This window comes from Panthera tigris, chromosome D1 (assembly GCF_018350195.1).
Source record: "Panthera tigris isolate Pti1 chromosome D1, P.tigris_Pti1_mat1.1, whole genome shotgun sequence".
NCBI lineage: Eukaryota > Metazoa > Chordata > Mammalia > Carnivora > Felidae > Panthera > Panthera tigris.
Genome location: NC_056669.1, coordinates 86605628 through 86633378, shown reverse-complemented (window position 1 = coordinate 86633378; position 27751 = coordinate 86605628). Strand labels below are relative to the sequence as shown.

At 36.7% G+C, this 27751-nt stretch overlaps 1 protein-coding gene across 6 annotated transcripts in view; it reads right to left on the bottom strand.

The window, feature by feature from the left end:
* The window catches only part of HIPK3 (homeodomain interacting protein kinase 3), a 91221-nt gene that overhangs the window by 62948 nt on the left and 522 nt on the right, over window positions 1-27751 (bottom strand). The window contains exon 1 of one of the 6 annotated variants that reach the window (XM_042959172.1): window positions 27186-27737. The exons of 4 other annotated variants lie outside the window; for them this stretch is intronic. The gene's annotated coding sequence lies outside the window, so the exon portion shown is untranslated. One more of the 6 variants, XM_007082035.2, reaches the window with a different exon arrangement.

Below are 27751 nucleotides of genomic sequence, written 5' to 3'. Positions count from 1 at the left end.
TTTTTTTTTTTTTTAAGATATTATTTCTGGGGCACCTGGGTGGCTCAGTTGGTTAAGCATCCAACTCTTGGTTTCAGCTCAGGTCATGATCTCCTGGTTCCACTGTTTGAGCCCCGCGCTGGGGTCTGCACTGACAGTGCAGAGCCTGCTTGGGATTTTCTCTTCCTCTCTCTCTGCCCCTCCCCTGCTCCTGCTCTCTCTCAAAATAAATAAATAAACACTTCTTAATAACTACCTACCACATTCCTAAACTGACCTGGCTCTAGTAAGAAATGAGCAATAAAACCTTATTAGACAAATTAAGATTTGATGTTCAATGTGTAAGAAAAAATTGTAAATTGAAATTCTGGGTTCCAAACCATTTCATCCAGCATCAGAAGAAGTTTCAAAATTCCACCAATTTTTCTCCTTTTAATGAGGCGAAGCCACAGGGAAAACTCCTTCTAAACATATTGAACCCATCATCTAATTCACTTAATGTTTGTGAGGGCCGCCAACCTTATCTTCAACAATTTAGCATTACCGTGATTCCCATTTCAAACCACTTCTGTGATCTACACCCACAGAAATAGACTGAGAGAAACAGATGATGAAACTGACACAAAAAAATTTCTAAAACATCTATTATAAATATACTTGTGGATTTAAAGAAACGCATGAACATAAATAGGAGAGACATGAAAAGCATCTTTAAAAGGGAACCGGTGAGCCTAGAAAACCATGTATTATCATACAGACAAAGGAAAAGTAATTTGACAATACCTAACAAAGCTGACATAGAATCAGGCACCTCAGATATAGTAAAAGAATATTCATGCAGTATAACCTAAACACTCATTCAAAAAGCACTGGGTAAATACAAGACCAACTACAATCTTGCCATTTGCAACTACGTGGATGTAACTGGAGGGTATTACGCTAAATGAAAATTAGTCAGAGAAGGACAAAAATCATATAACTTCACTCATAAGGGAAGAGAAACAAAAATAATATAAAAACAGAGAGTGGGACAAAACAGAAGAGACTCATAAATACGGAGAACAAACTGAGGGTTGCTGGAGGGGTTGTGGGAGGGGGGATGGGCTAAACAGGTAAGTGGCATTAAGGAATCTACTCCTGAAATCACTGCTTCACTATAGGCTAATTTGGATGTAAATTTTAAAAAATAAAAAATAAAGTTAAAAAAATTAAAAAAAAAAAAAGAATGAAAATAATCTACCCTGTTATGGACTGATTCCCATATTGTTGTATGAAAAAAGCAAGATTCAGAAAAATGTGTACTTTACAATAGAATTATCAGGGTGCCTGAGTGGCTCAGTTGGTTGAATGTCCAACTTCAGCTCAGGTCATGATCTCGCAGCTCAGGAGTTCAAGCCCGGCATCGGGCTCTCTGCTGTCAGCATGGAAGCCACTTTGGATCCTCTGCTCCCCCCTTTCTCTGCTCCTCCCTCACTCACTCTCTCTCTCTCAAAATAAATACACTTTAAAAAAAAAAGAATTACATATGTATATATTTGCATATACACTGAATATCTGTATACATATAAAGTGTGGGTTTCTTTGCCTCAGAGGAGAGTAACAAGAATTCTGGAGGCAAATGACAAAGATTTACTTTTCATTGTATACCCTTTTTACCACTTTAATTTTCACTATGTATGTATATTGCTCAGTCAGTTGGGCGTCTGACTTCAGCTTAGGTTATGATCTCATGACTTGTGAGTTCGAGCCCCATGTCAGGCTCTGTGCTGACAGCTCGGAGCCTGGAGCCTGGAGCCTGCTTTGGATTCTGTGTCTCCCTTTCTCTCTCTCTGCCCCTTCCTGCTCATGCTCTCTCACCTTCAAAAATAAACATTAAAAAAAATTATAGAATATATAGATTTCATATTTAGAGATGAAATAATATACTGGGATTTGCTTCAAAATAATAGAGAAAATAGATGAGGATATGAATAAAATGAAATTAGCCATATACTGTACTTCATAGGATCTTGATGATCAAGTAAAAAACGTTTCTACTTTTGAATGTTTACACTTTTCCTTAATAAAGAGTTAAATGAAAATATTTAAAACTCCACCCAGAAAGATTCTGATTCAGTAGGTCTGTAGTGAGGTCCAGGCATCTGCATGGGTACAAGCTCCCAAGGCCATTTAGATTCACACTAACATCTGAGAAAAAATGATCTAGTTTATACAAAAACCGTAGCAAATTTAAGCCCTACCAATTCAAGGTCCTCAAGTCTCAAAAGACAAGGATGAAATCCTAGGGAATAGAATGCATACCACTCTTGGCCAATCCATGCCATTAAAAAAATTTTTTTTAACATTTATTCATTTTTGAGAGACAGAGCATGGGGGGGGGGGGGGGGGGCACAGAGAGAGGGAGCTGTCAGCACAGGGCCCAAGGCAGGGCCCAAACTCACGAAGCGTGATATCATGACCTGAGCTGAAGTCAGACGCTTAACCAACTGAGCCACTCAGGCACCCTATGCCAATCCCATGCCATTTGAAAGCAAAGTGTTATATGAACAGCTGAGATCCAGGTAACTGACATACTGATATTTAAGAATCTACTACAATTTCTGAACTCTGGGGGTGCCTGGGTGGCCCAGTCGGTTGAACTTCTGACTTCAGCTCAGGTCTTGATCTTGCAGTCCGTGGGTTCAAGCCCCACGTCAGGCTCTGTGCTGACCACTCAGAGCCTGGAGCCTGCTTGGGATTTCTGTCTCCCTCTCTCTCTGCCCCCCCCCCCCATTCACTCTCTGTTTCTCAAAACTAAATAAATGTTAAACAAAATATATTAAAAGAAATTTTTTTTCTGAACTCTGCTGTTCCTACCTTTTCTTCCCCAACATGCCAAGCTAGAAGGCAAACAAGCCAAGAGCCCCAACCAAGGTTAACTAAAGGAAACTCAGAAAATTACCCCTCACCAAGCACTGTGCTGTGTAGGGCCAATCTCAAAGGAGACTTTAGAAAATAAACACAGATAGGAATGTCCCATCATATACATAACACATAAGAAAGGGTGAGGGTGGTGCTGGAGACAGCTATCATAAAGGACCACAAGCAAAGAACTCTAAATTACTAATTAACTTGGCCACTGTGACTCCCTGCCATATCCAGGTATTAAGTCTTTTCTTCTCCCAATCCTCCATCAGATAAAACTCATGGTCTGACAAGAGTATCTTATACTTGAAGTTTATGGATTTTATACAGTACAGTAAGGAGAGTACAGGAGCTGCTTAAGTCCATGGAGTCTAAAACACAGACTCAGTACAATACTATTATTACCTATTATTTTCACTGCAATTCAAATTACATTATACCTCTGTAGCTTTATTATTTATGACTTTGTCATTTGTTCTTATCAACTGACTAAGAAATGAAGTTTTGTAACACTACCCCTTTGTGAGCTGGGGCTGCCTATAATATATCACTCAGAGAATGGTGAAGACTCCTGTGAGAGCAACCATTAAGCTTCCATTCCTCAAGCTTAATAATCTCAGGTACTTTAATAGGGCCTTATTTTTCCAACCCTCTAAAAGACTTTAAGACCCATCTGAATTGTATCCAAATTTTTCACATCCTTTTACAATTACCAAAACAGCAATGTAACCAACATTGACACCCACAAACCTGAGTCTGTCTGACCACCACTAACCATGTTTTCTACTTTTTTCCCTTTTCAGGCTTTCTGAAAAGGGAGGAAGCAAAAACAGAAATACTTTACTATCTTACATTCAATTTATTAGCCAATATTAAAATTCTGAACAATTCTGCCAAACTTATACAAAGCCCATAGGTAACTGGGTTCTTCTTCAAAATGTATGTGACAGCACAAATAGATTTGAGTAAACGCAATGATGCCTTTACATTCTCTTCACTCAACTTTCTCTTACTTGTGCAAATCTCAATTTTTAAATGTACTTCTTTTTAAAAAAAACTATGATAAAATATGCAAAACACAAAATTTATCATTTTTAAGTGTGCAGTTCAATGGCATTAAATATATTCACACTGTTGTGCAACAATCATTAGCATCCATCTCCAGAACTTTTCTCCTCTTCCAAAACTGAAACTCTACCCATTAAACAACTGTCCAATGTCCCCTGCCCCAGCCCCTGGCAACCACCACCATTCTATGCTCTGTATGAATTTAACTACTCTAGGTACCATATATATGAAATTGTACAGTATTTGCTCTTACGACTGACTTACTTCACTTAGCATAATGTATTCAAGGTTCATCCACGTAGCAGTGTCAGAATTCCCCTCCTTTTTAAGACTAAGTAATATTCCATTGTATGTATATGTCATATTTTGTTTATTCATTCAGCCATCGAAAGATATTGGGGGGTGGGTGCCTGCCTGGCTCAGCCAGTGGAGCATGCAACACTTGATCTTGGGGTTGTGAGTTCAAGTCCCACATTGGGTGTAGAGATTACTTAAAAATAAAATCTTAAAAAAAAAAAGATATTTGGGTTGCTTCCTCCTTTTGACTATCGTGAATAATGCTACTATGAACACGGATGTACAAATTTCAAGACTCTACTTTCAAATCTTCTGTGTATATACCCACAAGTGGAATTCCTGATTATATAATAATTCTATTTTTAATTTGAGGAATCACTATATTTTCCAGAGCAGCTGTACCATTCAAATTCCAACCAGTAGTGCACAAAGGTTCCAACTTCTCTATATCCTCAACAACACCTATTTTTTTTTTCTTTTTTATAATAGCCATCTTAATGGGTGTGAGGTGGTATTTCATTGTGGTTTTCAAATCTCTATTTTTAAATCTAATTCATCAGGCCTAGCTGTACTAACACCTAGAGCTTGATGTCATCCATAGCTATAACAAATGAGCTTTCTATTTTTTCATTTGAGTTCTTGACAAATATTAAACATTACACTTAAAACTCTATAGAAACCCACATTATTAGCTGGGCATTCCCAAATGACTACTGAATAATCCCCAGGTCTTTCAGACCATCAGTGGAAAGTACAGAAATTATTACATTACTAAAAGCATCAAGTTTCAATTTAAAACATAAGTATGCAAAAGAACAGTATTTCTAAAGATGAACAACAATAAATGAAAATAACAAATAAAATGAAAGTCTTTTAAGAAGAATTTCTTTTTTTTTTTTTTACTTAAAGAGAAGCTCAGGGCACTAAAAAATTATCTCATAATAAACAGGGATAAGAGACCAAAGCATTAAATTTGTAGCTACTATTCCACAATCAAAAAAAAAAAAAAAAAAAAAATACAACAACCAACAAAAAAGAAGTCACCTCAATGCAAGTTACCTTAGGGAATATTTTCACTGAACTGGAAATAAGCAAATAGTACACTAGATCAAAGTAAACCTTTGATTCTGTTTACATAAAAACCCTGCTTTCAGAGTTTTTTTCTGAACATACCTATCAACTCTTTCTAGGATATGTATTAAAATAAGGTAGATACAAGTGAAGTTCACTTTCAAAATTGAACTTATTACCAAACTCTTTAAAAGGAGACAAATGGAACAGGAAATGAAAAATACAGTTAAGACTGTTTTGTCAGTAAAATGTACCAAAGCACCTTTAACCTAATGGCATCAAAGCTAACAGAGTCGGGAGGATTATCCTACATGAAAACAGTAATGGTATGTTCTACACTGTTAGAGTAGTACCTAGTTCACTAAGAGAATGATGTTTTCAGTCAAATTACCAAACATACATTACAGATTATAACTGCCTTCCAGCAGCTATGATCAGCACCAGAAGCAAAAAGACTGAAAAGCGCTATGTAAAAATCATTGCACATGCTAAAAACCAAAGAAAACACCACCACTACCACCATCCCCCCACCCCACACAAGCAGTCCCTACTACACCAGATCGCCAGCCTATTCTGGTCTTTACTGGGATCCAAACGTTTCTTCTGGCCCTCTTTCTCTCCCTCATCTCAATTAAGCCTCAAGATCTGACCTGGGTACATCAAAACGGCACTTCACATTCTGTCCTCAAAATACTATTGATCTCTTCCTCTGACCTACCATCTCTTTCTGATTATCTATCTCCCACCACACAAATTCCCAATATCCTTTGCTAAATTCTAGTTCCTCTCCTTCTAGTGCAATACATTCAAAATTAACACATCTCTTATGTAACACAAAAGGCATTTTTAAAGATGCTTAGCAGTAAAAGAATCCAAAATTCTAAATCTGAATAGTGGCTCTCAATCCTTTTCCTCACACACTTTCAGGTATGATGAAGTTAGAAGAAGTGAAACACTTTAGAGGAGGTAGTATTCAAAAGCAAAACTTTTTCAGAGAAGTAAAAGCACTTTAGGGAAGGCGGTCTTTACCAAAACATTTTTATGTGCAAATCAGAAAGTAAGCCATTCCAAGAAAGGAGCTTTGTGCATCAATATAATGACTTTCAACCCTGCAGAATGCCTTTTTGAAAATAACAGGGTCAACCTAATTCACTCAGCTAGTGGGCCAAAGAGGAATTACGCTGTTCGTAAACGACTTTTGCATTCCTCACAAAGTCTAGAAAAGAGTTAAATGAATAAAACCTAAAGCTGTGTTAGCGCCACACATCTTTTCAAACTTACTTTTTTTCTAAGATACAGCAAACGTAAGTTGTATTATAACTCAAAGTTTTGTACAAATGTCTGTGCCTTGAGTTCACAAAGTCTGACAAAGAGATCAAAGGAGATAGAATGAAGTCTTCATGTAGCAATATTGTCTATAATCTAGTTTCATGTAAATAATAGATTTTTCCAACTTGGTTTACCCATAAAGATTTTGCTTTCATGAATATACCTAGAAAATAGGTATACCTAGAAAATATGCTTCAACTGAAAATCTGTCAACATTTCATAGAGGGGATTAAGGGACATTTTTCTTAAGAGCTTTAAAACTGAAAGATAAGGTATTAAATACAGAAAAGAATACTAAAAACAAGTATTACACTATTTTAATGACACAGTGATTGATTAAAGCCATGAATTAAACAATTTGTTACTGCAATGGCATTTTGACCACTTTATTTTGAAACCTCTCATAACCACAATATTTTATTATATTAACATGAATTTGTTTTATGTCCTCTCAAAAAAATCATGTAACAGCCCATGAAATACTTATGGTGATACCACGAATGAAAACCTTTAAATAAAAGCTGTACAATTTGAGCTGAAGTTTAAATTTCTACTAACTGGCCTAATTTCAACTTATTTTTCAAATGATAAATGAGTTAGTAATCTATGAAAGTTGTATCAAATTCACTCTTTAAACATCTTACAACTAAATCCACTGTGAATACTATCAAATAATGTTTTAATATTATTTTAATTCTACCTTTACCATACTTATATCTTACTACAATTAGCCTATTCTCAGTTACAAGTTTGAAGTTTAAAGATTCAATTACTTGAAGCAAAAGAAAAAAAGTTTAGCTTCCTTCATTAGTACCTAAACTTTAGTTTGTGACAATAAAATATAGATGAATCTATCAGTGTTTTTTAGGACAGCTTCAAAGAAATACATCATATTTTGTGGAAGAAAAAGAAAAAAACTACTAATTTAATCCAACGGAAAACTCTTTTATAAATTATTTGCACTTGTAAGTTCAAATTTTGGGTGCTATTTTTTAAAAAATTAAGTTAATTTACCTGAATTTAATCACTCCTGCCTTTTTAAAAGATTTTTTTCTTTAAGTAATGTCTCTACACCCAAAGTAGGGCTTGAACTCACAAACCCAAGATCAAGAGCCACATACTCCACTGACTGAGCAAGCCAGGCGCCCCACACTCCGGCCTTTTTTTCTTTAATAGGTACAAACTTCAAAGGTAAAAGAGTTTATAAACTCCTTTATATTTTGTATGGACTGAATAGGTAACCCATATGCTTCATTTTGGAATGGCTACCCACCTCACCCTACCCCATCCAAAAACAAAGAGGATCTTCACTGCTTTATTATTTTTAAAAAAAACCTCCAGTTAATTATTTTCCAAGTTTTTAACATATAATGACCCCTGTGAACTTATTATGAGAAGTTTACATTGCTGTGTTTGTCCCTCATTACATTTAAACAGTTTCACACCCACATGCTCTAACTATTCTCCAACTGAAGTGCTAGAATTTTCAAGAGGATAAATGTAAAAAGGGGGAAAACCTCCACCAACTATAGATATTTCTACCTTTCAATTCTAAAGATCATTAAAGGGGGAAGAAAAAAAAAACAAACCTCTGCATCTATAAATGTCTTACAACACAAAATACACCATGGTCAGCCTAGAGGTTTGTATTTTTATACCTTTCAGTTTAAAATTAATGTTATGTTTTTAACAAATCACAAACCTCTGAAAAGGTTTTTTTTTTAAACAAAGAAAAGACACAACGAGGAAAAGATGGGAAAAGCTGACTTTACTAAAATTTAAAATTTGTATGTATTTATTCAATGATAACACAAAGATAAGCCATAGAAACAGAGAAGATACTGGCAACACATGTAACTAACAAAAGATCTGAAGAAATCATATTGTGTTTGGCAAAATTCAGTAGAAAAGTGGATAAAAAATATATACAAGCAATTCACAGGTAAGGAAATGCATGCCAAAAGACTTATTAAAAAATTTTCAGCCCCATTAGTAATAAGGAAAACACTCATTAGAACTACAGTAAGATGCCATTTTATACCCATCAGACTGACAAAAAGGAGGACAATACCCAATGTTAAAAAGTTGTAGGTCAACAGAAGGTAAAGAAGTACAATCACTTTAGGGAGCAAAGCTGAAATTGGACATAGTCCATAATCTAGCAATTCTTCCAGGTATACATCCTGCCTACAGAAACTCACATAGGTACAAAAAAATTAAAAATTTAAAATTTAAAAAATTTTTAAAAACCCACAGGTAAATTAATGTTCACTGCTGTTCTGTATATTTATAGCAAACTTTTGAAAAAACCCGATTGTCAGAAAAGAATAAAGTGTGGCTTTTTCCTAAAATGCACAAAATACAATAGTGGCCTATACCACAATAATCATATATTTATATACCACAAATAAAGAGAAAACAACAATTATAAGAATGTGACATCACTGATTTTAAGATGTATCACAATTTCGAAGATGTTAAAATGTGGGAGAAATCGTGTATGTTAGAATTAATGATGTGCAGCAAAATGAATTCACTGAAAATACATATATGAACATGGATAAATCTCCACAAAAAACAAGTTGCAGAAGTACACTATCATATGTGAAAAAACTAATAACAGACAAATCTATACTGTATTTAGATATATTAATTTCGTGGGACACTTGGGTGGCTTAGTTGGTTGAGTGTCTGATTTCGGCTCAGGTCATGATCTCACGGCTCATGAGTTCAAGCCCTGCATCAAGCTCGCTGCTGTCAGCACAGAGCCTGCTTCAGATCTTTTGTCTCCCTCTCTCTCTCTCTGCCCCTTCCCCGCTGGCACTCTCTCTCAAAAATAAATAAATCTTTAGATATATTAATTATGTGGTCAAAGTATAAAAACACCCACGGAAATGATAAACGTGCCAGAAAGAAAGGAAAAAGGAGAGACTTCAACTATGTGACTTTTATTTTGCACCCCGGATGGCAACTGTATAGAGTTGATTATGTTACTCCCTATACTTTCACAGCCTAAATTTACATTAATGTTTAAATGAAGAGGGAAAAAAATCTACCAGAGAATAGAATAATCTCTTCAACTGAATGTATTTTTTTTATTTTTTTTTTATTTTTTTTTTAACATTTTATTTATATTTAAGACAGAGAGAGACAGAGCATGAACAGGGGAGGGTCAGAGAGAGGGAGACACAGAATCCGAAACAGGCTCCAGGCTCCGAGCTGTCAGCACAGAGCCTGACGCGGGGCTCGAACTCACGGACCGCGAGATCATGACCTGAGCCAAAGTCGGCCGCTTAACCGACTGAGCCACCCAGGCGCCCCTGAATGTATTTTTTAAAGAAAAAATATAAATAACCATTTTAGATATATTGTATTAGCATATTCAATAGCCATATCCGATTTCAGTCCTTTTTTTTTTTTTTTTTCCAATTTTTCTTTCAATTCAAATCAAGTAAAGCCATTTAGGAGCAGAAAGACATAGCAATGAAGAAAACATGTTTTCTCATTGATGAGCTGCTTCTAGCAAAAGGGAAACACATGTATCCACATAACTATGTCACTAACAAGGGCAGTGACCTAAGATGTACAAGATATGCAGGTAGCAAAGAAAATAGAAATGATTGAAGAATGCCCTGAAAGAGCACAAAAGGATTCACTACATTAACCTATGAACTAATTTTTTTAAGTTTATTTATTTATTTTGAGAGAAAGAGAAAACACATTGTGAGAGCAAGAACAGGGGAGGAACAGAGGTGGGGGGCTGGGGGGAAAGAATCCCAAGCAGGCTCCTGGCTGTGAGCACTGAGCCAGACACAGGGCTCAATCTCAGATCTCACAAACCGTGATCTCATGACCTGAGCAGAAATCAAGAGTTGGATGCTTAATCAACTGAGCCACCCAGGCGCCCCCCACTCCCACATTAGCTAAAATTTGAAGTATCATGGGAAGAAGTCTCCTATGTAGAAAAGAATATCCCATGAGATAGAAATCAAGAGCATATACCAAGTCAAAGACTAATGAAAATATGACATATTAGCTTTACTTGGCTAGAGAAAAGGACCACAAATTATGCTTGGCCAAATCCAACCCAGCCTGTTTTGTATGGTCCACGTAGTAAGAATGGTTTTTACTTTTTAAAGGTTGTTTGAAAAAAAAAAAAATTTGTAGCAGAGACCATACACAGCTTGAAAAACTAAACTATTTGCCATCTAGCCCTTTAAAAAAGTTCACTAACCTCCACACTAGAACATAACTTGCCAGGGGAGTAGGTTGCTGGAGAAAACAATGATCCTTGAGAAGAAAGACAACTATAAAAAAAAAAGAGCACCGATCATGAAGAACCTTGTGTTCCTTGTTAAGGAGCTATAGGGGATGGGATGCCTCTAAAGGGTTTTAAATAGAAAAGCGACATAATCATATTTGTATTTTAGAAAGATCACTCAGGCAAAGTTCTAAAGGATGAAGTGGACAGAAACAAACAACGGAAACAACAGTTGAAAGACTACTTAATAGTCCAGATAACAGCTGATCAGAGTCCCAGCAAAGACAGTACCAAGGAATGAAACGGAGTATGGATTACCAATAGGTAGCGAGGAGGAAGAACTACAAAGCTCAGTGAGGAGTGGGGAGGAACACAACCATGTTTCTGGCTTGAAAAACTGATAGCCGGGGTGCCTGGTTGGCTCAGTTGGTTAAGCATCCCACTCTTGATTTTGGCTCAGGTCATGATCTCATGGTTTCATGAGTTTGAGACCCACATCAGCCTCCACCAGCAGCACAGAGCCTGCTTGGGATTTTCTCTCTCCCTCTCTCTGCCCCTCCCCCACTCACGCTGTCTTTGTCTCTCTCAAATAAATAAAACAAACTTATTTAAAAAAAAAAAGATAGCCAAGTGATAACAGAAAATATTAAAAAAAAAAAAACAACACAAGAAAATTGAGAGAAAAAGTTGGATTTTAGACATGATGATTTTGAGGTGCCTTGTGATGTAGCCCAATTCCCCTAAATGTATATTCTTAAAGAAAGGCCTGCAAGTAGGTAGTTTACTTAGGAAGTTCCCACCCCAGGAGGCAGGAGTGAAGAACCCGGGAATAAGTCAGGAAAGAGAGGAAAGTAATTCATAAAATTCCCCATTTGGCAACAATCATAATTACTGATTGAAACAACAGATGCAACAGACGCAAAGATGCAAAAACTAGTGGGAGAAGGCTTTAAAGATAACAGAATATTACTGTTGGGAGACAATTCACTGTGGTCTCTCATGTTTCTCCTGGTCTTGCAAGCAACATCACTGCCTATGTTCCAGAGTATCTTTTCAAAGGATATTTCTATATCCCTGAACATCCCTGGAAGGTAGAGATAGTATAGTGTCTTCCTCCAGGGCAAAGGGCAGGTTGCTTAATGTTCAGTATAATAAAGATAATGACTCCCTCTTGGTCAAATGTCAGGCAGGCTTCCTGCCCCTTATGAAAGATTCAAGTTTCCTAAGCCTAGAGTTCCTCTCCTGTAATGCAACTGCTTTTGTGCAGGAGTTACCTGGCTGCCCTGTTCACATCACCCTGTAGGGAATTCAGTTGAGGAAGCAGGGCAAATACTGACACAGTGACTACTGCTACTGCTATGAGTAAGAAGGTCCTTTAACTCTGACCGAACAGTCTATCTTCTGCCAGCTTCCATGGCATACTAATAATCAAAGGAAAGCTTCGATGGCATACATACTAATCAAAGGAAAGAAATCAGCAGGTGCCACCTTAATTAAGTGATCAATGTGAAAATCTGTAGTAATGGCACCTATCATGTGCCTCCTGATATGAATGTTCTAAGAGGAATACATTATACTATGATATTTCTAAGCACAAGAAAACAAATCCAAACAGGGCCATTCTTCAAAATAACTGGCAGCATTCTACAAAAATGTCGATGTCAGAAAATAACACGAAGACTAAGAAACTTTTCAGATTACAGAAAACTAAAGAGACATAAAAACTGAATAGTCGGGGCACCTGGGTGGCTCAGTTGGTTAAGTATCTGACTTTGGCTTAGGTCATGATCTCACAGCTTGTGAGTTTGAGCCCCGCTTCCGGTTCTGTGCTGACAGCTCAGAACCTGGAGCCAGCTTTGGATTCTATGTCCCCCTCTCTCTTTGTCCCTCCCCTACTCTCTCTCAAAAAATAAATAAACATTAAAAAAAAAATGAATAGTCTTTGCTTTTAGGAAAAACATTAGGGGCGAAAAATATACATATATTAGGGGTAACGAGATATCATGACTACAACTCACAAAGTTCAGGAAAAAATACAGATAGAGAGAAAAAAGTAAATACAAATGGAATAAAATATTAATATCTGAAGAATCTAGGCGAAAGATACGTAAGAATTCTTTGTACTATTGTAATTTTTTTGTAGGTCTGAATTTTTGTTAAGTGGTAAGTTAAACAGAAAAAAAAGAATATGAATGACAGGCATAAAATAAATGTTTTTCTTGCACAAGGCTGCTCTTCAAGGGTTACTCATTTGGGAATGTACTTTTGAGTATTTTAGACATGACCCAGATCACCTAAAATCTAGAATCATCAGATACACAATGAGTCCCTGGGATCATCAGCCAACATTAAAAAAAAAAAAAAAAAAAAAAAAAAAGTATTCATAAGCAATGAGAAGAAATCTTTTCATTTAAAAGTATTACTTAATTCACAGTAGTTTCTGGAGCTCTTGGTCATTATGTAATTTCTTCAATGGAGACTAAAAGTAGAATTTCACTATGTGTTCCAATTAATTTGACAAAAAGGGCTTCTTATTCTTGAAAAGACAGAGAATCCTAGTACTAGTCTATACAAGGCTCTACAATAGGAATTAGAAAATAGAACCACATTGACTAGCAATATTCAGACAATAAAAAGTAGTTTCTAGTCACACGGTTTCATTTCTCAATTACTGTTTAAAGAGTGTATTTATAAAAGACAAAATAACATGTCCAACTGGAAAACAATAGATAAATACACCAGAAATTAAGTGTTCAATGTGAATAGTAAATGAGTTTAACTCTCTTCATTGGTCATTTAATAAATATCAGTATTTTAAATACCTGTATCATTAACAGGTTATTTTACCAGTATTCTGCCCAGGAAATTACTTACGCTAAAACATTTCACATAAGAAATATGTTCACATAAATGAACTTCCCCTAATGTAAAGCTTCATAAAATAAACTTGCTATCTGAGGTGCCTACAAAACATTTATCTGAAAACACTAAAGTCTTGGGTATTTTCCAGCAGTATTGTGAACAAAGCATCTAGAGAATGTGTTGACTATAACACAAATCAGCATGTTAAATAACAAGCTTCATCTGACTTAGCAAAACATTCCAACTTTTGGAACAGAAAATGACCTGTTGGACATTTCAAAGCTGCTAGAAATCACCCTGCAATACACGCCCCCCCCCCAACCTTTACTTTAGAAAAGCTGAAAAAGAGTTAATTAAAAGAATACTTAAGGACAATGCTTACTAAAGCATATAATTTTCTAGATTTTTTTAAGCTATCTAAAATCAGACCCTGGAGGTGCTTGGCTGGTTCAGTCAGCAGAGCACGGGACTCTTGATCTCGCGGTCTTGAGTTCAAGCCCCACGTTAGGTATAAAACTTACTTTAAAAAAAACTTTTTAAGTTAAATTTTAAGAAATAAAACAACATAAAAACACAGAAATGAAATACTGATAGAAAAATGGACCAAAGTGGGGCGCCTGTGTGGCTCAGTCGGTTAAGCGTCAGACTTTGGCTCAGGTCATGATCTCACGGTTTGTGAGTTCAAGCCCCGCGTCCGGCTCTGTGCTGACAGCTCAGAGCCTGGATCCTGCTTCGGATTCTGTGTCTCCTCCTCTCCCTCTGTGCCTCCCATGCTCATGCTCTGTCTCTGTCAATAATAAACATTTAAAAATTTTTTCAAAAAAAGAAAAATTGACCAAAGATAAAAAGTTCACCTGAAGCACTCCCTTCCTTGAAGAAAACTTTAAGACTAACAATGCAAATCTAGTTTATAAAACTTTAGTACAAAGAAAATTTTTATTTATTTTATTTTAACATTTCTTTTTTTTTTTTTTTCTTTAACTGAGAGGGTGTGAGCAGAGGAGGGGCAGAAAGAGAGGGAGAGAATCCAAAGCAGGCTCTGCACTGTCAGCATACACCCTGATGCAGGGCTCAAACCCACGAACTGGGAGACCCTGACCTGAGCCAAAGGCTGACACTCAATCAACTGAGCCACCCAGGCACCCTGAAAACTTTTATTCAAATTGGTCATTCAATATGTATCAATACCTGCATGATGGATTGCTAGAAAAAGTAAACAGCTCTATAACTTTGGGTTATGAACAACTCCCTCAATAGAAAGCCAAATGAATTATTTTTTTTTTAATGTTTATTCATTTTGAGAAAGAGAGAGATAGAACACGAGCGGGGGAGGGACAGACAAAGAGGGAGACACAGAATCTGAAGCAGGCTCAAGGCTCCTGGCTGTCAGCACAGCACCCGACACAGGGCTTGAACCCACGAACCATGAGACCATGACCTGAGCTGAAGTCAGATGCTTAACTGAATGAACCACCCAAGTGCCCCCTTTATATTTTATAGGAAATCTGTCCAAAAGAACTACCACAAAATTTTATGTTTTGTATAAAAAAGAAAAAAAATCTATGTAACTAACTTTTAGGCAAAGAGGAGTATGAAATATTAAAGACTAAAAAAAACAAAAGTCCAATGATCCTTACCAGAATACCTCCTAACCTAATGTATCTCTAAAACAACTCAAATCAACAGAGGAAGCTGAATCCTAGATTAATAATTTGATCAAATGTCCACTGCTGACAAAGCATTATAAAGGAAAAATTCAGGTGATAAAATTTTTGTAAGAAATGATGATTCAAAGTTCTAAATGAACATTTATAGAATCAGAGGACCTGTTCTACAAAACTTCTCAAAATTACAGGCTATCCTAAATAAACAACTTTGACATTTTCATTTTGTACTCATAACTGAAAGAGAACTATCACTCCAGAGTAACATATATCACAAGAATTAAAATCGAAACACCCGTGAAGAGAGAATTGTAGCTGCTCCCCCCACCACCCACACAAAAAACAGTTTTGTATTTGTAAAAGCTGAAAAGACAAATATTTACAGCAGCATAAGCTTGATTATAGTACTTTTAGTTTTGAAAAATATTTATGAACGTTTTAGGGCTTGAAACAATAAACTGGGACAAAAAAGTCAACTACTTGTTCTTTCCATATTCCTTTAAGATCCTACATGGCCCTAAGGTGACCTACACTCCTAAATTCAAAGTTGTTAGGTTTTTTTCCCTACAATTATGTTCTCTCCGTACTCATATTTTAATGGCCCGATATGCCACTTTATATGTCCTTTTTTAGAAATTTTGTGAAGTACCTTCAAAACCTTTCTAATATGGAAACACTATTTTTTAAGTTTCAAATTTTAACTGTCATATATATCTTGTGAACTGGGGTGTCTCACAATGGCTTCAGGAAATCCTGTGCTTCAGGAAACTATGGTATCTCATCAGAAACAATAGAAGGAACAGAAATGAAAATATGTTAAGAAAAATAAATACCTCTTCATTCTCATGACAAATGTGAGGAAGGGGACAAGGCAGAGATTTATAACAAGTCTCCCCAAGAACCTCAGAAAGAAACTAAAGAACAATGTAAATTCATAAAGACCTAAGGAGGAAAGAAAACAAGCTGCTGCTCAAAAGAGTACTCTCAAAGAAAGGACACTGAATTCTTAGAAATCTATTAGAACTGCTTATGTTTGGTTCTAACTCTAATCATTAACTTTTTTAAATGACACACACACTGCTGGGGCACGTGGCTGGCTCAGTTGGTAAAGCATGTGACTCTTGATCTCAGGGTTTTGAGTTCGAGCCCTATATTGAGCACAGAGATTCCTAAAAATAAAATTGGCAGGGGGTGGGGGGTACGGGCTAGGGAGCTCAGTTGGGTAAGTATCCAACTCCAGGTAAGGTCATGATCTCATGGTTCATGGTTTCAAGCCCCACATCAGACTCTGCTGATACTACAGAGCCTGCTTAGGATCCTCTCTCCCCTCTCTCTTCCTCCCCACTCTCTGCTCGAACAGGTGCACAATCAAAAAAAATAAAAAATAGGGGCGCCTGGGTGGCTCAGTTGGTTAAGCATCCGACTGCGGCTCAGGTCATGATCTTGCAGTTCATGGGTTTGAGCCCCACGTCAGGCTCTGTGCTGACAGCTCAGAGCCTGGAGCCTGCTTCAGATTCTGTGTCTCCCTCTCTCTCTGCCCCTCCCCCACACTTACTGTGTCTGTCTCTCTCTTTCAAAAATAAAAACATTTAAAAAATTAAAAATAAACTAAAAATAAATAAAATGACACATTATCAGGTTGCTTGTAATAAGCTTTGCACTGAAACTGTAGATTTATATGGAATTAACAAAAATATTTGTCTACTACAAGCCCCACATAAACACTGAAAAAAAAATTTTTCACATTAGTGTAAAAAGCCACACTACCATACATGATATTACAAAATTTATGTATCGGAATTACAAATATAAGAAAAATATATTCAGATCTAGCTGAAGAAACTTTTTAAATGCCATCAACATATTAGAAAGATAAAAAAGGTGATTACAAAACTTTAATTCCATTTGAAGATGCCTAAGTAAGTGACAGCTAACACATTTTAAGTTCAAAATTAAGGCCAACTATTGATATCATGGGATAAAATAAAGAAAAAGTATGTTAAATCATGACTAAAAACGGCCACACAACAGTTAACAGTTTACGATGAGAAATTTATTTTTAGATAATAACTATAAATCTCTTACTGGCCAAAAGTGACTTTGTATCATTTTTCAGGCTTTTGCATAAGAAGTTAGATAGAATCTCAAACATAAAAGTAATGATCACATATCAACTATACATGATGAATTTGCCAAAACAGTTATTTTATAACAATGTTAAAACTTAAGGGGTGCCAAGAGTGGCTCAGTAGGTTAAGCGACCGACTCTTGATTTGGCTCAGGTCATGATCTCACAGCCATGAAATGGAGCCCCATGTCAGGCTCTGCCTTTCTGTGCTGATAGCGTGGAGCTTGCTTGGGGTTCTCTCTCTCCCTATCTCTGCCCCTCCCCAGCCCATGTATGCACACACCTGTGCAAGCGCTCTCTCGCTCTCTCAAAGTAAATAAAAAAACATCTAAAAAATGTTATTGGTTCATAGAGACCCTGCAAATTGAAAGGGTAAAAACGATCAGTACACCATTACCATTACCTGGAATAAGACTGCTAGAATATGGGTAGACAAGACTAATACATGAAATTTAATATATTTTGCCTTAAAATCATGAAAACATACACACTGTTCACTCCAGGAAGAGGTGAAATTTCTGTATAAAAATCATTTTTAAATTATTCAGTTACTACAAATTACAAAATATTCAGTAAAACGAACCTATTTCCTTCTAGTCATTCCAGGGTATGTTTTATCATATGTTTCCAATCATGGTACATGTATAACTTGGTATGCCAATTTGTTCTATCTAGGATATTTTGAATAGCAGCATAATATTCTGCCATGTGTGCATACTATAATTTGTTGAACTGCTTTTCTTCCCAATTTGTTCACTATATTATATAAAGTTGTGATGAATATTTTCATATAGTTTTTTTACATTCCCAATTTTCTTAGTATGGATTTCCAAAAAGGAAACTTGATAACTACTACTAAATTTTGTTTTACAATGTGCAGATTTTGTTAGGTTTTTTTAATGTATCCACCAGAAATAAATATTTTAAGATTTAAAGTTTCAACATAAACTGCAATAGAAATGAGTGAAGATAACAAAGAGGAAATACAGAAAAAGAAACAAATTTTGAAATAAGATAATTCAATCTGAGCTAGCTGTGGGGGGAAATATGGACCTCACTAGTTCAAAAGATGAGCTGAAAGCTCGGAATTAAGTAGGATATACTATGGATGCAATCACCTGGAGGAATACATAGATTGTGAATAAAAGAAACTAGTGGAGAGCTTAGCAGAAGTAATTTCACTAGAGTGGCATGGACAGAACTATACTGCCCAGGGCTAAGAAGTGAATACAAAAGCAAACAGAGGGTAAAGTACACATTTAAGAAGTCTGGAAGAAATAAAAAGGAAGCCAGGTCCACATCTGAGGAGGCACAATTGAAAGATGGCTGCTTTATGGGGCACCTGGGTGGCTCAGTTGGTTAAGTGTCTGACTTGGGGTCAAGTCATGATCTTGCAGTTCATGAGTTTGAGCCCCTCATCGGGCTATCTGCTGTCAGTGCAGAAACCGCTTCTGATCCTCTGTCCTCCCTCTCTCTATGCCACTCCCCCACCCGTTCTTTCTTTCAAAATAAATAAGTAAACTTAAAAAAAAAAAAGTGCAAAATAAAAGATGGCTGCTTTAGATCTCAGGTATCTGAGAGATGCCTGGGTGGCCCAGTCGGCTGAGCATCCAACTCTTAATGTCAGCTCAGGTTTTGATCTCACAGTTCGTGAAATCAAGCCCTCACGTCGGGCTCTGCATTGACAGCTCAGAGGCTGCTTGGGATTCTCTCTCTCCCTCTTTCTCTGCCCCCTTCCCCAAAATAAATAAATAAAACATTAAAAAAAAAAAAGATCTCAGATATCTGAACATTTTTAAAGGCTGAAGAAAAAAGGCCCAAGAAAGGGGGGAAGAGGAGGCTTGAAGTTATTGGACAGGCTCAAGATGCTGAAAAAAAACATTTCCAGATGAAATCCACAATAGACAACAGGCAGGAATCTTGGAGGGAAGCAGATGTTTCAGTCCTTCAGAGAGTGGTGAAAATCTATAGGGTGTACTAGTAGAAGTTATATCCAGAGGTAGAGGGTTGGAAATCTGGAGGAAGTTCATACCTATTGACCTCTATGCAGGAAATAGACTCATCTGCTAGAATTAAAGAAGTGAGGGGTTGGGGCACCTGGGTGCTCAGTCAGTTAAGCATCCAACTTCAGCTCAGGTCATGATTTGGAGGTTTGTGGGTTGGAGCCCCATGTCAGGCTCTGTGCCGACAGCTCGGAGCCTGGAGCCTGCTTCAGATTCTGTGTCTCCCTCTCTCTCTGCCCCTCCCCTGGTCACTGTGTGTGTGTGTGTGTGTGTGTGTGTGTGTGTGTGTGTGTCTCAAAATTAAATATTTTTTAAAATTAAAAAAAAAAAAAAAAGAAGTGAGGGGTAGAGTAGGGTTTTGAGAAGCAAAGTGTGTGGGCAGGTACCTGTAAAGCTGTTCAGTAAAGATGCTACCCTTGATTAAAGGATATAGGTAAAGCAGCACATGCCTGTATTTGATTACTTTTATAATAATTATATGTTTGATTCCCCAATGTCTATTATGCAGTTTAAGGGATATAAAAACTTTTAAGACATGGTCTCTGACCTGAAGAAACAGTTCAGATACTATTTCATATTTTGAAATGTAAAAATTTCCCAAAATGTAATGTATTAGGTTACCTCCTAAGTTATAAATTGAGGCATTTTCTTCCAGTCAGATTATGAGAAACAGTTTCAAGCTAGATATACCCTCAGATGTGAGATACTTAAGAGAGATTTCACAAGTAACAGAGTAGCAACTGGATATACTTTCAGAAATGCCACACTGGGCTTAGGGCAACTCAGAAGGCAAACATTCCAACTGTTTTCTACTCAAAAGTATTGGCAAACCAATTATGTTATAGTCCCTAACAACCTAAGTGAGTTTCCACACAGAGTTCAATTTTAAATTCACAGGTATAAAATATCAAGATCGCACAAAATTGTCAAATTTCATTAAGACTATATCATATACAATTATAATGGGGCAATGTAATAAAATACTTGTCCTTTTTGCATGACTTGGCTTCAAGGACCCCAAGTTATATATACTTTTGATTTACATAAATTAAGAACAAGTAATACCCCTTCTGCATAGTGACTTCAAATAAGTTACAACTAGCAACTTCAATATTCTTAAAAGTACCTTAAAATGGAATTCTATCTATACCCTGGTTTTCACCTTCTATTTTCTTTCCAGTTGGCATAGGAATGAGGTTTGGAGAACTCTGCATTCCAAATTTAGAAGGTAAAAATACAGTTAGCAAAGCAAACCTATTAGAATTTTCTCAAGCAATGCAAGAACTGTGCATGTCCAAAAGGAAAAACCATGAGAAAAAGAGAACTGAATTAACCATATCTAAGAAATATGAATTTCCACTTGATTTAAATTAACATACAACCTATTTCTATAAAACCGTGAGACTACTAAACTTGTTAGACTTGACAGAAAAGCTTGTAACAAAAATTAAATTCATAGAATCTTTTTCATATGTTCAAGTGACTTTTTCAGCTTTCAACACTACAAGGATGGCAAGTATTAATATGCAACTTTCAGAAGCTAAACCATTCCTGATCATTTTAAATATCATTTATTTATTAAATAAACAGTCTTAAAAAAAAAAAAACTTGAACATGCTATACGTGTATCATTTTTCTCAGGCAGTGTTCTCCAGCTCACATACATACTAAAAGAACATGTACGGTAGTAGGCTAATTTCACCTACTATTTGCTCAAAGCAGGAACCATGTCTCCCTCTCTTCATTCATAGCACAGTATCCTGCACTTAGTGGACACGCAAATATATACCAGATAAAACAGTTTTCACTCACATATTTTATCACTGTTTTACCTGACACAAAATTTCATTTATTTGTGGTATCTGTGATCCAGCTACAAAAAAATATTTTAAGCATAGTAACCAGATTAAAAACCTAATATTTTTGAACCCAATACTATTCTTATCTAACTTAAAACACAAAACTACAGTTAATATATTGCAGAGATACTTGTACTGCCTCCACTGAAACTGATTACGAATTGGTCCAAAACATGGATTTGAGAAGGTAGTGAAATGTAACATCATAGCTATAAACTATATAGCACATAACCAGCACTTTTCATTATGATTTTGCCACTTTATGCTATTTAATCTTAATATAAGTTATCACAAATTACATATTTAAAGCCCTCCAAAGTATTAATTTAAATCATACCTTAGAAGAAATGTCTCTAGAAAGTCAGGTTCAATTTTCAATATGTTATCACTCTATCTAACTTATTAACTATTTAAAACTGTACATTATATATCTAAAGTCGTATAGTTTACCAAACCTACAAGGCTCTTGTTGTATTATTAAACAGATAGCACTCAGTCAAAATATACGCAAATGATATCTTTAAGCCCTTTAAATAACCACTTTACAGGGTATGAAACATTTTCTAACCAAGTTTTTTCTGCAAATGTTTCAAAGCTTACTATTTCATATTTTTAAAAAATGCTAAGATACTGTATTTAATTTATGAATAATACACAACAAAGTAGAGGGAAGCTAAAGAACTGACATTAACATAAACATTTTTAGTAAGTCATATGCTTTTATTTTTCAATTTCTAAAATGGAATACAGATCTCCAACTTAAAACAGGATCACATCCCGATAAACCCATCATAAACTGAAAATACCAAGTAGAAAATGCATTTAATACACCTAACCTACCAAACATCATAGCTTAGCCTCGTCCACCTTAAACATACTCAAACACATTAGCCTACACTTGGGCAAAATCATCTAACACAAAGCCTATTTTATAATAAAGTGTTGAATATCTCAAGTAATGTACTGAATAGTGAAAGTGAAAAACAGAATAGTTGTCGTGGTACAGAATGGTTTTAAGTATATCACTGTTGACCCTCATGATTGTCAGCTGTCTGGGAGCTGTGACTGCCTCTGCCCAGCATTACAGGAAGAGTATCAGACCCCATGTTGCTAGCTTGGAAAAAGATCAAAATTCAAAATTCCAAGTACACAAATGTGTATACACATGTGTTTACACCATAGTAAAGTCAAGAAATCATAAGTCAAACCATGGTAAACAGTAACTGGCTAGTCATATGCAGCCAAGTTTTATAGTTTCTATCAAATTTTAAAGGCAACGTTCTTGGTAAGCCATATGCAATCAAATGTAATTTATAAAAACTACACAATTCTAAAGGTGGAGGTAATGACTCATTCTGTTCATCTAATTACTTCAAAAATCTATCAAATCTAAACATTTTTTTCAAATTAGAAAAGATGCTCCAGCATGAATGATTACGTAAAATAAAAAAAAATAAAAAAATTATCTGACTACCACTGACAATCCTTTATTTACAATGTGACCAAGAATTAGCCTTTCACAATTTCGATCCTTACCTAAAGTACAGCTCAAAGGTACAAACTACTGTATTTCTCTTTATTATTCTTCTCTAAATCTCCATTTCTTTTAGGTATGATCTTTTTAAGGGAAAAAAAAAGACACTGCAACAACAAAAAAAAAAAAAATGAAAAGTACATCTGGAAATCTAATCTTTAAAAGAAGAGATGTTAATCTCAGAAAGTAAACATGGACTGAGTGACAGCAGAGAAGTCGGGTTTTAATTCAACTTGAAAAACCTCCATTCATTTATTATATGCACCTTAGTTTTATTTTCAAGTATCTCTAAAAACTAAAAAAAAAAAAAAAAGGTTATTCCTATAAATCAAACTCATTTTAATAGCAATTAATATGTTCTATGCTCTTCACACTTCTGGTTTCAAATTAGGCATATAATGTAAAATTTTTGTAACTGTACAGAACGTTTATCTTTCCTAAATTCTACATTAAGCAAAGTCCTTTGGATTGAAATGACAAAAGACAAAAAGAAAGGAAGGTAAGGGTAGGGAGTGGGTTTTAAAAACCAGTCAAGGATGATAAACAGGTATTATTTCATAAATCCGATCTTTTAACAGGTGCCACCGTATATTCCTAATCTTTCCCCCAAGCTACCCCATATTTCACTGATTTCATAACTAAGTGAACTCTGATCTCTAGCAACTTGAACATTTAAGTCAAAACAGATTTCTAAGTTTCAGAAATTTAATTAAATGAGCCTCTTCCTCCAACTAGGGCCCAGCTTCCCCTACCTTACCTGCCCACTACCTTCCCTCCCATTCACTCTTCCCCAGCAAGGAAAGATTCTGTCTTAGAAAACTGAAGATATTGTTTGGGTCAAAGTAACAAAATACACTGAAGGTAAAACATAGTGTCCTTGGCTTGTTTCAGTTCAAAGATTTTCTGTTGGAAAAAGATAGCTTTCTAAAGTACAAACTTGGCATTCAATACAAAATACAAAAGATAAAATAAATCAGTTTACTGACTTAACTGTCATCAAACCACAAATACCACCCTAAAAATACAGTATTTCCAATACTCGACCAGTTATTTTTTTTTTTAATTTCCACACAAACCCAAGTCCTAAGAGCCTCCAGCTCCCCGGCATAACAATGTGTGCTCAGAATCCAGACAATATGTTGCCTTTTGTGTAATGACATATGGCCCAAGTATCAACAGAGGAGAGCAGCCTGATCTGCCAAATAGGTCAAGGTCTAATATGACAAACATTTAGGTAAAATTTGTAACACATACCTTCCAAATATCTATTCTAGCTTGGTCCTAACAGTGATTAAGATAAGATCCAAAAAAACAGTTATGACAAAGCTACAGAAGCAGCATACTAATATCGTTTCTCTCCAAATCACTTTTTTTTTTTCCTTCCCCAAATCACTCTTAATTCAACCAAAAAAATAGGCTGTATTTCCTTAGGTCAGCCACATAAGTCCTCTGGCTACCCTGAAAATCGACATGGATTCAAAACTTCCACTCCAAACATGGATCCCTATTCAACTTCTGTTAAGTGCTTGAAGATACTAATCAAGTTGTTTTTTAAGCAGCTGGACCCAGAACTAGTAACGACATTTAAAATAATTCCTTTAGACTTACATTTGTATTATATAGAAAGGACTACCTAAACAAAGTTTTCAGCAAGTTGTCTGAGCGGGGTGTGGGTCAGGGACACCTTTAAAAAGTAATAAAACTTACTGACAGACTCCTCCACGTTAACGAAATTCTAGCAGTTTGTCTCACAAATAACTTCCAAGTTAAACATACCACACTTTAAGTCTCAACTTCAGACATTAGAAAATTAGGACAGCAGCAAACCCAGAAATTTTTACATGAACATTTCTTTTGGCAGCAACAATATAATCATATAGCAAGTTACTCTGTGTCCTCTAATAGTTGAGAGACAAGAATAACTCTGGAGGGATATTTTAAATACCGAAAACTTTAAAGTTCTTTAGAACACACTTAAATCCAAATATTGCAAAGACATCTTTATCTCTAAACTCAAACATAAATGGAATGCAATGGAAACTACATTATTCATGCCTTTTAACTACCAATGACACAATTCTAACGTACCATATGACCACCTTCGGCGAACTGCCGCAGAGAACATAGAAATCTAACTTCAAGTTACCAAAATAAGTCATTCTAACACTCAAATGGAAAATAACATGCAACCCAGTATTCCATTCAATGCATGTGAAACAGGTTTAGGAAACAGTTTTTCAGCATTCTGAAATTTATATTTTTCCCCTACCTATACATACCTTCAGTGTTCATTTATCAAATATTTAAAACAAAAGCTCAATCAAAAAGCTCATTTGACAGCTGTTGCTATTTTAAGTTGCAAGGGGGGGGAAAAAAGGCTTTCAAAATTTTGCAATAAACAAATACTTAAGTGCCCTGCCATACTGGCTACAGCAGCCTAACCTCTGTAATTTGCACCTTATTTTATGGTGCTCCATGACAGGACATCCAAAAAATTAAAACAGTATGATCTGAAGCTTCTTTTCAAGCATGTTTACAAGAAGAATTATCTCATAAAAACTGTCCACTTTTATGTGACTCTAAAACTCCATGCCCAGAAGCCAATGACTGGTTTATAAGCAAGATAATGACTAGTTCAATGGAAAAGGTATTATGACAATAAACTAAGACTGGCTCACCATGTTATGATCTGCTTGCCTAATATGTGTTTAGCTACTGTAGTCAGCAATGTCCAAATATAAATTTGAAACATTTAATGACTGGTTCTGTTCTAGATTTCAAGCTCATCTTACCTTTTTAAAACATAGTTTTAATCTAAGGCTCTCCACAAAAAAAAAAAAAAAAAAAGTCTTTTTTAGAAAATATATTCCCTAAAGTAGAAAAAAAAAAAAAAATTCAGGTCCAAATTAAATGATTTAATTTTATGATAAGTGCAAAAAAAAAAAAAAAAAAAAAAAACAAAACCCCGCAATGAAATGTCCAAATTCTAAAATATTTCAGCACCCCTCCACCTTAACACAAATTAAAAGCAAGTAGTTTCAAAAATAAAAGAAAAATAAACCTCAAACAGGTTGAGCATTATATTTTGTAAATAAGAGTTGTCTACACTTTATGAATGGGCCCATAAATATACCAAGAAAACCTTATTTTAAAAGGTACTTTATTTGGTTGGTTACACTTCAATTACTGTTCAGTGGCATGTAACCAATAAAACTATAAAAACTACTTTTTAAAGGTCAGCCTTATTTTGTTTACTTAAATACTAAGTTTAATCATGACCTATCAAAACCTTATCATGGCTCACTGTATAAAATTAGCACTGCACTTGCAAACATAAGCAGAATCTAGACTTATCAAACATATGGTGAGGCCTGCCCAGCTTCTGAAAAATTAAATGAGAATGTAGGATTAAAATGTTTTAGCTGGGTAACCAAGCCCACCGATCCAGCTCAAAAGTTTTCATCAAAAATTTTATCAAAAGGGGTACCTCTTAAAAATTAAGGCACCAAGAAATTAAAACTTTGAAATAAAGTGAAATGATGTGAACATTAAGTAATTCCACGCCACAGAAGTACTTCCAAGCAAATACCTAAAACGGGAGGGACGGGGGAGGCGGGGGAGAATCAACCGATCTCCAAACTACTAGAAGGTACACAGAAGCACAAGCAACCCCAGGCTGGTGAACCAGCTAACTTTCCCGGCCCAGTACCAGGGAGACAATCTAACAAAGTCGACAATAGAACCAACCACGAGCTTTCCTTGTAAACTGGACCGATAATCTGAAAAACTTCACTCTTGCTAATAGAAGCTCCTTATAATTAGAAGCAGCGACCTGACAGGTGGAAAAATCAATTCTAACAGGGCAGCAAGAGGTTGTGAAAACACAGTTCAAGGACTGAACGTGTTATGACTACTCTGTAACAGGTCCAAGGTAATTTACGCACACACCCTTTCGCGCAATTCCTCAAGCCGAGATAAGATTGGGCAACAGGCTTAGCTGAGAGCCACATACCATTTTAAAACAGCCGTCTCTCTTCCGACAGGAAAACAGACATTCCCATCCGAAGTCTTTCCGCGAGTTCGCGAAGGGAAGCGGGCGGCCGCCACCGTAACGAGAGAAGCCGGCAACAGCCCCGTCGCGCGGCCGCCACGCCTTCCTCCGGCCGCGGCAGGGGACGCGGAGCGGCGGGTCACATTTCTCCTCCCCAACAATCACACGCACTCACGTCTCCTGAGTTGACACCCTCTAAACCGGCCGCTCGGCGACGCTGGTGACTGGGCCACAAAGCCAGGGACGCAGCCATCGGCTGGGGCGCTCAAGTTGCGTGCGTGCGTGCGCGTGTTTGTGTTTGTTCCCCTTGATGAAAGACAAGAGGTCTCCGTAGTTACGGCCTAGGGTTGCGGTGGGGAAAGAGGCCCCCTGTGGGACTAAACAAAACTTCGGTTGCTGGGAAGAGCGGTTGCGCAACCCTGGCAGAGGAAAGGCCGGGGCCGCCCAGCCCGGCCCCGGCGCGGCTTCCCGGAGGCTGCGCCACCGCGCGCACCAGGCACGCGCGGCCCCCGCGTCCGGCGGCCTCGAGCCCCAGGCGGCCCCCGGACTCGCCGCTCGGCGGGGGCCGGGGCGGAAACGCAGAGCACCGGAGCGCAGGGGAGGCGGTCGGGGATGCAGGGCGCGCGACGGCTGCGGGCCTCTGCAGCGGTGTAGGGCCCGGCCGGAGTCCAGCCGGGGGCCCGGAGGCCCCGCGAGAGGAGCTGCTCCCCCCACCCTGGGGTGGGGGCGCCCCTCGCCCTG